At 45.8% G+C, this 12,171-nt stretch overlaps 1 protein-coding gene across 1 annotated transcript in view; it reads left to right on the top strand.

Moving 5' to 3' along the window:
* The first annotated feature begins 1,026 nt into the window (after nt 1-1,026).
* LOC143808719 (cytochrome P450 2C14-like) overlaps nt 1,027-12,171 on the top strand; it is a 564,240-nt gene continuing 553,095 nt past the window's right edge. Inside the window, exon 1 of the mRNA XM_077291654.1 lies at nt 1,027-1,054. The gene's annotated coding sequence lies outside the window, so the exon portion shown is untranslated. The remainder of the gene's footprint in view (nt 1,055-12,171) is intronic.

Below are 12,171 nucleotides of genomic sequence, written 5' to 3'. Positions count from 1 at the left end.
AGAGACGCTCGGAGCAATGCGATCACATCGCGTTGCTCCGAGGGTCTCAGGGAAGCCCGCAGGGAGCCCCCTCCCTGCGCGATGCTTCCCTATACCACCAGAATGCTGCAATCATGTTTGATCGCAGTGTGCCGGGGGTTAATGTGCCGGGGGTGGTCCGTGACCACTCCTGGCACATAGTGCTGGATGTCAGCTGCGATAGTCAGCTGACACCCGGCCTCGCTCACCCCGTGAGTGCGGCCGATTGCATATGACGTACTATCCCATCAGTGGGAATTAAGGCCCACCCCACCTTGACGGGATAGTACGTCATATGGGATTAAGGGGTTAAAGGCACAATAAAGTGACAGAATTCTAGTCACTGATGGGTCTGAGAGGCGGAGCATGATGGCATGATGAAGATTAAAAGGAAAAATATAAATTCCATTTTAGGGATTATTTTCCATACACAGTATATGTAGTAAATGCAATGTACAGCCATTGTTTATATTCAGCAATATTCCAATGCATTTACAAAAATAAATTAATGTAAAGAAAAAAATCAATATTAATAAAATGTAAAAGAAAAAAATGTAAACATTCTCCAATTTTTTTTTTATTTTGACTTTATAAAGGTATGAAAATAAGCATTGTCGTTTCTAGCAGAAAATACTTATCATGTTGCGTGCACTTCTTTTTTCAATTTGAATACTGAATGGTAAGAAAAATAAACCTCCCTGCACCTCAATAGAAAGAAATAAACCAATAGTAAAAAAAACTTTTAGATGTCTAGAATGTAGCAAATAAAAATTGAGATGTTTGCTGAGCACATAAAGGGTTAAACTGCTCAAAATCATTATGAAATATTTCTCTTATCACCGGTAGATTTCCTTTCGAATTTATTATTGTGGGGTAAAGTAGGTTTTCCAAGCTTTTAATATCTACATGTGTTGTAATCGCCTGGTTTAATTATTCTCCAAGGGTTTAATTAAAAGCAGCGGTTTCACCATGTGAGGAGAGAAGACCGGAGACTGCATCTGGAAAAGTATCTGCCGGACCCTGGACGCCGCACCAAGTAAGACCCAAAGGGCTCGTTTATCAACAATGGAGCATCTAAGTTCCAATCTATTGTTTTTCGCTCATTATCTTTGGGCAAAATCTATCACAATGTTGTGTGTGTTTTGTTAGGTTTGGCGTTAATAAACCCCTTCATCCCCAGGCCTGTTTTCATCTTCATGACCAGGCCAAATTTTACAAGTGTTAGGCTACGTTCACACGATCCGTTTTTCACTGCGGATTTTTCCGGTCCTTTTTCGGGGAAATCCGCAGTGGAAAACGGCGGTGCTTCTCTCGGCGGATTTGTGTCCTTTTTCTTCTGCGGATTCCACTGCGGGTTTCCAACTGCAGTTTCCTATTGGTGCTGTTGGAAACCCGCAGCGGAATCCGCTGAAAGAATTGACATGGTACTTCTTTTTTCCGTTGGCAAATCCGCGCGGATTTTCCAGCGAAAAAAAGGATCGTCGGCACAGCGGGTTTTGTTTTCCATAGGGTAACATTGTACTGTACCCTGCATGGAAAACGGCTGCGGATCCGTAGCTGCAATTCCGCTACGGATCCGCAGCAAAAAACGGATCGTGTGAACGTAGCCTTAGTTTAAGGCTGGAGTCACACTTAACATATGAAAAATCGCTCCGAGTCTCCCTGCCGAGAGTCGCACAAGTGTAATGCCAGTGTCATGCGAGTACAATCCGAATTCTCACACCTAGCATCCGAATGACATCTGATTGCAATGCGAGTTTAACATGAGCTTTTACAAACAGCAACATACAGTAGATAGATAGATAATAGATAGATAGATAGATAGATAGATAGATAGATATATACTCGAGTATAAGCCGACCCGAGTATAAGCCGACCCCCCTAATTTTGCCACAAAAAACTGGGAAAACTTATTGACTCGAATATAAGCCTAGGGTGGAAAATGCAGCAGGTACCGGTGAATTTCAAAATTAGAAATAGATACTCCATACCATTCATTATGGCCCCATAGATGCTCCACATAAAGCTGTGCCATATATAATGCTCTGCACCGTTCATTATGGCCCCATAGATACTCCACATAAAGCTGTGCCATATATACAATGCTCTGCACCGTTGCCCCATAGATACTCCACATAAAGCTGTGCCATATATACAATGCTCTGCACCGTTGCCCCATAGATAGCTGTGCCATATATATATATGCTCTGCACCATTGCCCCATAGCTGTGCCATATAGTGCTCTGCACCGTTGCCCCATAGCTCTGCCATATAGTGCTCTGCACCGTTGCCCCATAGCTGTGCCATATAGTGCTCTGCACCATTGCCCCATAGCTGTGCCATATAGTGCTCTGCACTGTTGCCCCATAGCTGTGCCATATAGTGCTCTGCACTGTTGCCCCATAGCTGTGCCATATAGTGCTCTGCACCATTGCCCCATAGCTGTGCCATATAGTGCTCTGCACCATTGCCCCATAGCTGTGCCATATAGTGCTCTGCACTGTTGCCCCATAGCTGTGCCATATAGTGCTCTGCACTGTTGCCCCATAGCTGTGCCATATAGTGCTCTGCACCATTGCCCCATAGCTGTGCCATATAGTGCTCTGCACCATTGCCCCATAGCTGTGCCATATAGTACTCTGCACCGTTGCCCCATAGCTCTGCCATATACTGCTCTGCACCATTGCCCCATAGATGCTCCACATAAATATGTGCTGCTGCTGCCGCTGCAATAAAAAAAACAAAAACACATACTCACCTGTCTTGCTTGCAGCTCCTCGGCGCCATCTTCCCGGCGTCTCTCCGCACTGACTGATCAGGCAGAGGGCGGCGCGCACACTATATGCGTCATCGCGCCCTCTGCCTGCAGTCAGTGCAGAGAGACGCCGGGAAGATGGCGCCGACGCCCGGCGTGTGGAACGAGGACAGGTGAATATCCGATACTTACCTGCTCCCGGCGTCCCGCTCCTTCCCCCTGCCTGTCTTCGGTGCCGCAGCCTCTTTCTCTGTCAGCGGTCACCGGCACCGCTTCATTAGAGAAATGAATAGGCGGCTCCGCCCCTATGGGGGGTGGAGCAGCCTATTCATTTCTCTAATGAGCGGTCCCACGTGACCGCTCAGGGGAAGAGGCTGCTGCACCCGGAGACCGTGGGACGTGCAGGGGGAGCGCCAGGAGCCCCGGAAGCAGGTGAGTATATGACGGTGCTCACCCGCCGACCCCACCACCGATCATGACTCGAGTATAAGCCGAGGGGGCACTTTCAGCCCAAAAATTTGGGCTGAAAATCTCGGCTTATACTCGAGTATATACGGTAGATAGATAGATATGGGATAGATAGATAGATAGATAGATAGATAGATAGATATGGGATAGATAGATAGATATGGGATAGTTAGATAGATAATAGATAGATAGATAGATAGATAGATAGATAGATAGATAGATAGATATAATTATAATTAATATTATAAATAATTATAGCCGGCAATTAATCTGCTGCATACAGTATAATCACAAGTTAGAATAGAATAGATAGAATATATATATATATATATATATATATATATATATATATATATATATATATATATATACAGAATACATAGATATATAGATGTCACTGACACACCCACATATACTGTATATATATATATATATATATATATATATATATATATATACATACACACACACACACACATTTAGATTGCATAGATAGATAGCAGAAAAGCCGGTAATTCATCTGCTGTGTTCTATAGAATCACTGCAGGAGCTGACATGATGGAAGAGATGGAAGAGATGGATTACATACAGTAAATACAAATAGATCAGGCAGATATATAGATGTCAGTGACAAGTACAATTAGTACAGTGTGTGCAAATTACTGTACATACATTTAATTAATTAAAGTTTATTTTTTGGATGTAAATGTTGTGGGCTCCCACACAATTTTCATAACCAGCGGGGAAAGCCAATGGCTGGAGGCATATGTTTATAGCCTGGGAAGGGGATAATACCCATGGAGCTTCCCAGACTATTAATATCAGCTCACAACTGTATACTTAGCCTTTACTGGATATTAAAATAGGTGACAAAAAAAATTATGTGGGTCCCCCCCCCCCATAATTAATAACCAGCAAAGTCTACGCAGACAGCTGCAGGCTGAATTAATAGCCTAGGAAGGGGCCATGGATACTGCTCCTTACTAGCTAAAAGCATCAGCTCTCAGCTGCACCAGAAAAGGCGCATCTCTAAGATGTGCCAATTCTGGCATTTAGCGTAGCTCTTCCCAGTTGCCCTGTGGCGGTGGCAAATGGGGTAATAGTTGGGGGGTTGATGTCACCTTTGTATTGTCTGGTAACATCATGCCCCAAGGTTAGTAATGGTACTCACTTCACCTATGTATTGTATGGGAAATTTTTCCACGGCGCTGACGTCACATAGGTGAAATGAGTTCATTGGCTGTAAACTTGCAGGACCTGTCAGACGGCACCAGGAGCTGGAGAATTTGCTCACGCTTGCGGTGCCCTCAGACAGGGAATAGCAGTTCACAGACACCGAGCACATGGTGCTCAGTTTCTCAGCTGGATGACAGGCAGAATGGTGGCACCATGCAGCCTGCCATCTAGATGTAGAATAGCTGAACCCATTGTGGAACTAATAGATTAAAAGCATCTCTGCGGAAAGGTGAGGAATATTTGTTGCTTGTTATTTTTTACCTCTTTTGCTCCAAATTTTGCATTTTCATGAGGGTAACAGAAGAAATTGCACCATACAATTTGTAGTGCAATTTCTCCTGAGTGCGCCGATACCCCATATGTGAGGGTATACTACTATTGAGGCACAGTTCAAAGCTCAGAAGGGAAGAGGCGCCATATTAGAGTTCCGATTTTGCTGGAATGGTATGAGGGTGCCATGTCACATTGGCAGAGCCCCTGAAGGGTCAGAACAACAGAAACCCCCCAAATGTGAATTCATTTTACAAACTACATTCCTCAATGACTTAATCTAGGAGTGCAGTGATCATATTGACACCACATGTGCCTCACAGATTTTTATACTACTAAGCTGTGAAGAAAGAATAAATTACGGTACTTTTTTACCACTAAAATGTTGTTTTATCCCTAAGATTTTAATTTTTCTAAGGGCTGATAGGAATTTTTTTTTTTGCAACAAACTGAGGTCCATTTTTTCCTGAGTGCGCCAATGCTCTACATGTAATCAGGAAATATTTTTCAGGCACAGTGCAAAGCTCAGAAGGCAAGGAAAGACAGACTTTAGGCTGGAGTCACACTCAGCGTAAGACAATACGCTCAGTTTTTTACAGCCGTAATACGGAGAAATGTTCCCAAAATAGTGATCCGTAGTCAGGGTGTGTCAGCGTATTTTGCGCATGGCATCCTCCGTATGTAATCCGTATGGCATCCGTACTGCGAGATTTTCTCGCAGGCTTGCAAAACCGACATCTAATGGATTTATGTGCTCAAACGTTCGGTAAAACATATATACATATATATATATATACATATATGTGTCATTGAGACACATATATATATATTCTGTATTTATATTTCATTCAGCGCGATATCTGTGAAAAGCCGGTAATTCAATTGGTCTATCATAACTTGCTTTCTACAAGATTTTGAAGGCATCTGTGGGAATTTTTGACCCTTGATCATTTGTGAGGTCAGACCCTGATGTTGTGAAGTTTCCGGGCTCACCATCTCCATTCTAGGTGTTGGATGGAGTAGAGGTCTGGACTCTGTGCGCTGATCATGTTCTTCCACCAAACTTCCACCAACTATATCTGTATGGACGTTCTGTACTGGGCACAGTCAATGGGAATAGAGTAGGGGCTTCCTTAAACTGTTCCCACAAAGATGGAAGGTATTCCAACCCACTTTCCTCTTGGTTTTCCATCAGCTACATACATGATGTCACAAACCAACAAAATACCTTCCAACACTAGCAAAGGAGAATGAATAGCAACAATATCTATACAAACCTAGATCTATCTATATACATGTACACCGGTAATTTATGAGTCAGATGGTTCTTATATAGCAGAAGACATAGACCGTAGCCAGATGTACAGACCACATGAACGGAGCTCATCAATCACTGGCACTTCATCTTCATTCAAACATCTGTTTTTCTTGGATAGAACATGAACCCAATTTAGTTTATGTGGATGTTCACATGTCAGTGGTCCGTTTTTGACCCGAGCCTCAGATCAAAATTACCCAATCAAGCTTATTGGTCCATGAAAAATCACTGATGTCACTTTGATGCCATTGCAGGGAATTGAACAAGTTTTGTACTTTATTTATTTGTTTCATATGTGAAAATTTCAAATGTTACTCACTCATCAAAGGCTGGTGAAACTTGCACGATTTTTTTTGAAACACTGTGATGGTTACAGCAATGGATCACAACTAGTGTTGAGCGATACCGTCCGATACTTGAAAGTATCGGTATCGGAAAGTATCGGCCGATACCGGCAAAGTATCGGATCCAATCCGATACCGATACCCGATACCAATACAAGTCAATGGGACTCAAGTATCGGACGGTATTCCTGATGGTTCCCAGGGTCTGAAGGAGAGGAAACTCTCCTTCAGGCCCTGGGAACCATATAAATGTGTAAAAGAAACAATTAAAATAAAAAATATCGCTATACTCACCTGTCCGACGCAGCCGGGACCTCAGCGAGGGAACCGGCAGCGTTGTTTGTTTAAAATTCGCGCTTTTACTTGGTTACGTGAATTCCCGGCTTGTAATTGGTCAGGGCGGCCATGTTGCCGGGACGCGGACCAATCACAAGCCGGGACGTCACTGGAGGCTGGACTTGCGCACTTTTTAAAAAACGCGCGTGTCCAGCCTCCAGTGACGTCACGGCTTGTGATTGGTTAATGGCGTCCATGTTGCCGGGACGCGGACCAATCACAGCAAGCCGTGACGTAATTTCGTCACGGCTTGCTGTGATTGGTCCGCGTCCCGGCAACATGGCCGCCCTGACCAATCACAAGCCGGGACGTCACTGGAGGCTGGACACGCGCGTTTTTTAAAAAGTGCGCAAGTCCAGCCTCCCGTGACGTCACGGCTTGTGATTGGTTAATGGCGGCCATGTTGCCGGGACGCGGACCAATCACAGCAAGCCATGACGTAATTTCGTCACGGCTTGCTGTGATTGGTCCGCGTCCCGGCAACATGGCGCCGTGACCAATCATAAGCCGGGACGTCACTGGAGGCTGGACACGCGCGCTTTTTAAAAAAACGCGCAAGTCCAGCCTCCCGTGACGTCACGGCTTGTGATTGGTTAATGGCGGCCATGTTGCCGGGACGCGGACCAATCACAGCAAGCCGTGACGTAATTTCGTCACGGCTTGCTGTGATTGGTCCGCGTCCCGGCAACATGGCCGCCCTGACCAATCACAAGCCGGGAATTCACGTAACCAAGTAAAAGCGCGAATTTTAAACAAACAACGCTGCCGGTTCCTTCGCTGAGGTCCAGGCTGCGTCGGACAGGTGAGTATAGCGATATTTTTTATTTTAATTCTTTCTTTTACACATTTTTACATTAATGTTGTTTCGATACCGATACCCGATATCACAAAAATATCGGATCTCGGTATCGGAAATTCCGATACAGCAAGTATCGGCCGATACCCGATACTTGCAGCATCGGAATGCTCAACACTAATCACAACTATTGATGAGCGAAGGTCTTATAGCAACTATTACATTATTTTTTTGTTTTTAGGTTTCCTCTTCTAGTGCCCGGGAGATATGTAATAGAACATTGCCAAACACCTTAAAGGGAACCTGTCACCACCAAAATCGAAGGTGAGCTAAGCCTACCGGCATCAGGGGCTTATCTACAGCATTCTGTAATGCTGTAGATAAGCCCCCGATGTATCCTGAAAGATGAGAAAAAGAGGTTAGAATATACTCACCCAGGTGCGGACCCGCTGTGGTCCGTTCCGATGGGCGTCACAGTCCGGTCCGGGGCCTCCCATCTTGTTATGATAACGTCCTCTTCTTGTCTTCACGCTGCTGCTCCGGCGCAGGCGTACTTTATCTCCCTGTTGAGGGCAGAGCAAAGTACTGCAGTGCACAGGCACCAGGAAAGGTCAGAGAGGCCCGGCGCCTGCACACTGCAGTACTTTGCTCTGCCCTCAACAGGGCAGACAAAGTACGGCTGCGCCGGAGCAGCGGCATGAAGACAAGAAGAGGACGTCATCGTCTATATTCTCTGGCTGTGGACAGGAGCTGTGTGAAAGTGCCTTTGGCTTCTAGGTTACCGGCATTTGATTTGCTGGCTTGGCAAGATGTCATCCATGTGGCACACAGTTGACATCTCTACGGCACAGCTAGTCAAACTGAGCCAGGACTCCTGGAAGGTAAAGAAATTCACTTAGCTCCCGTCAATGGCCAAGGAACTGACCAGCACCAGGGAATCCGTTTGCTCAAAGGGAACCTGTCACCCCCAAAATCATAGATAAGCTAAGCCCACCGGCATCAGGGGCTTATGTACAGCATTCTGTGTCATGATTCTCAATGGCGAGAGAACATAGCCCAGCATATATGAGAACTAGCTCTTGGAAGATGGAAACTATACTGACCATGAACTAAACCTGCCGCACAACTAGAAGTGGCCGGGTAGCATGCCTACGTTATTTTATCCCTAGATGCCCAGCGCCAGCCGGAGAACTACCTAATCCTAGCAGAGGAAAAGACAGTCCTGGCTCACCTCTAGAGAAATTTTCCCAAAAGGCAGACAGAGGCCCCCACATATATTGGCGGTGATTTTAGATGAAATGACAAACGTAGTATGAAATTAGGTTTAGCAAAATCGAGGTCCGCTTACTAGATAGCAGGAAGACAGAAAGGGCACTTTCATGGTCAGCAGAAAACCCTATCAAAACACCATCCAGAAATTACTTTAAGACTCTAGCATTAACTCATAACACCAGAGTGGCAATTTCCGATCACTAGAGCTTTCCCGACACAGTAACGAAACAGCAGCTGTGAACAGGAACAAAATGCAAAAACACACAAGGACAAAAGTCCAACTTAGCTGGGAGTTGTCTAGTAGCAGGACATGCACAGAGGCTTCTGATTACATTGTTGACCGGCAAGAAACTGACAGAGGAGCAAGGTTATATAGCGACTCCCACATCCTGATAGGAGCAGGTGAACAGAGGGGATGATGAACACAAGTTCAATTCCACAAGTGGCCACCGGGGGAGCCCAGAATCCAATTTCACAACAGTACCCCCCCCTCAAGGAGGGGGCACCGAACCCTCACCAGAACCACCAGGGCGATCAGGATGAGCCCTATGAAAGGCACGGACAAGATCGGAGGCATGAACATCAGAGGCAGTGACCCAAGAATTATCCTCCTGACCGTATCCCTTCCATTTGACCAGATACTGGAGTTTCCGTCTGGAAACACGAGAGTCTAAGATCTTTTCCACAATGTACTCCAACTCACCCTCAACCAACACCGGAGCAGGAGGCTCAACGGAAGGCACAACCGGTACCTCATACCTGCGCAACAATGACCGATGAAAAACATTATGAATCGAAAAGGATGCAGGGAGGTCCAAACGGAAGGACACAGGGTTAAGAATCTCCAATATCTTGTACGGGCCGATGAACCGAGGCTTAAACTTAGGAGAAGAAACCCTCATAGGGACAAAACGAGAAGACAACCACACCAAGTCCCCAACACAAAGCCGAGGACCAACACGACGACGGCGGTTGGCAAAAAGCTGAGTCTTCTCCTGGGACAACTTCAAATTGTCCACCACCTGCCCCCAAATCTGATGCAACCTCTCCACCACAGCATCCACTCCAGGACAATCCGAAGATTCCACTTGACCGGAGGAAAATCGAGGATGAAACCCCGAATTACAGAAAAACGGGGACACCAAGGTGGCAGAGCTGGCCCGATTATTGAGGGCGAACTCCGCCAAAGGCAAAAAAGCAACCCAATCATCCTGATCCGCAGACACAAAACACCTCAAATATGTCTCCAAGGTCTGATTAGTCCGCTCGGTCTGGCCATTAGTCTGAGGATGGAAAGCAGACGAAAAAGACAAATCTATGCCCATCCTAGCACAGAATGCCCGCCAAAATCTAGACACGAATTGGGTCCCTCTGTCAGAAACGATATTCTCAGGAATACCATGCAAACGAACAACATTTTGAAAAAACAGAGGAACCAACTCGGAAGAAGAAGGCAACTTAGGCAAGGGAACCAGATGGACCATCTTAGAGAAACGGTCACACACCACCCAGATGACAGACATCTTCTGAGAAACAGGCAGATCCGAAATAAAATCCATCGAGATGTGCGTCCAAGGCCTCTTCGGGATAGGCAAGGGTAACAACAATCCACTAGCCCGAGAACAACAAGGCTTGGCCCGAGCACAAACGTCACAAGACTGCACAAAGCCTCGCACATCTCGTGACAGGGAAGGCCACCAGAAGGACCTTGCCACCAAATCCCTGGTACCAAAGATTCCAGGATGACCTGCCAACGCAGAAGAATGAACCTCAGAGATGACTCTACTGGTCCAATCATCAGGAACAAACAGTCTACCAGGTGGGCAACGATCAGGTCTATCCGCCTGAAACTCCTGCAAGGCCCGCCGCAGGTCTGGAGAAACGGCAGACAATATCACTCCATCTTTAAGGATACCTGTGGGCTCAGAATTACCAGGGGAGTCAGGCTCAAAACTCCTAGAAAGGGCATCCGCCTTAACATTCTTAGAACCCGGTAGGTACGACACCACAAAATTAAACCGAGAGAAAAACAACGACCAGCGCGCCTGTCTAGGATTCAGGCGCCTGGCAGACTCAAGGTAAATTAAATTTTTGTGGTCAGTCAATACCACCACCTGATGTCTGGCCCCCTCAAGCCAGTGACGCCACTCCTCAAAAGCCCACTTCATGGCCAAAAGCTCCCGATTCCCAATATCATAATTCCGCTCGGCGGGCGAAAATTTACGGGAAAAAAAAGCACAAGGTCTCATCACGGAGCAGTCGGAACTTCTCTGCGACAACACCGCCCCAGCTCCGATTTCAGAAGCGTCGACCTCAACCTGAAAAGGAAGAGCAACATCAGGCTGACGCAACACTGGGGCGGAAGAAAAGCGGCGCTTGAGCTCCCGAAAGGCCTCCACAGCATCAGGGGACCAATCAGCAACATCAGCACCCTTCTTAGTCAAATCAGTCAATGGTTTCACAACATCAGAAAAACCAGCAATAAATCGACGATAAAAGTTAGCAAAGCCCAAAAATTTCTGAAGACTCTTAAGAGAAGAGGGTTGCGTCCAATCACCAATAGCCTGAACCTTGACAGGATCCATCTCGATGGAAGAGGGGGAAAAAATGTATCCCAAGAAGGAAATCTTTTGAACCCCAAAAACACACTTAGAACCCTTCACACACAAGGAATTAGACCGCAAAACCTGAAAAACCCTCCTGACCTGCTGGACATGAGAGTCCCAGTCATCCGAAAAAATCAGAATATCATCCAGATACACAATCATAAATTTATCCAAATAATCGCGGAAAATGTCATGCATAAAGGACTGGAAGACTGAAGGGGCATTTGAAAGACCAAAAGGCATCACCAAATACTCAAAATGGCCCTCGGGCGTATTAAATGCGGTTTTCCACTCATCCCCCTGCTTGATTCGCACCAAATTATACGCCCCACGGAGATCAATCTTAGAGAACCACTTGGCCCCCTTTATACGAGCAAACAAATCAGTAAGCAGTGGTAACGGATATTGATATTTAACCGTGATTTTATTCAAAAGTCGATAATCAATACACGGCCTCAAAGAGCCGTCTTTCTTAGACACAAAGAAAAAACCGGCTCCTAAGGGAGATGACGAAGGACGAATATGTCCCTTTTCCAAGGACTCCTTTATATATTCTCGCATAGCAGCGTGTTCAGGCACAGATAGATTAAATAAACGACCCTTAGGGTATTTACTACCCGGAATCAAGTCTATGGCACAATCGCACTCCCGGTGCGGAGGTAGTGAACCAACCTTGGGTTCTTCAAAAACATCACGAAAGTCGGACAAGAATTCAGGAATCTCAGAGGGAATAGATGATGAAATGGAAACCA

The sequence above is a fragment of the Ranitomeya variabilis genome, chromosome 2 (assembly GCF_051348905.1).
Source record: "Ranitomeya variabilis isolate aRanVar5 chromosome 2, aRanVar5.hap1, whole genome shotgun sequence".
Lineage (NCBI taxonomy): Eukaryota > Metazoa > Chordata > Amphibia > Anura > Dendrobatidae > Ranitomeya > Ranitomeya variabilis.
The sequence above is the reverse complement of the archived record's forward strand: the minus strand, read 5'-3'. Positions and strand labels throughout refer to the sequence as shown.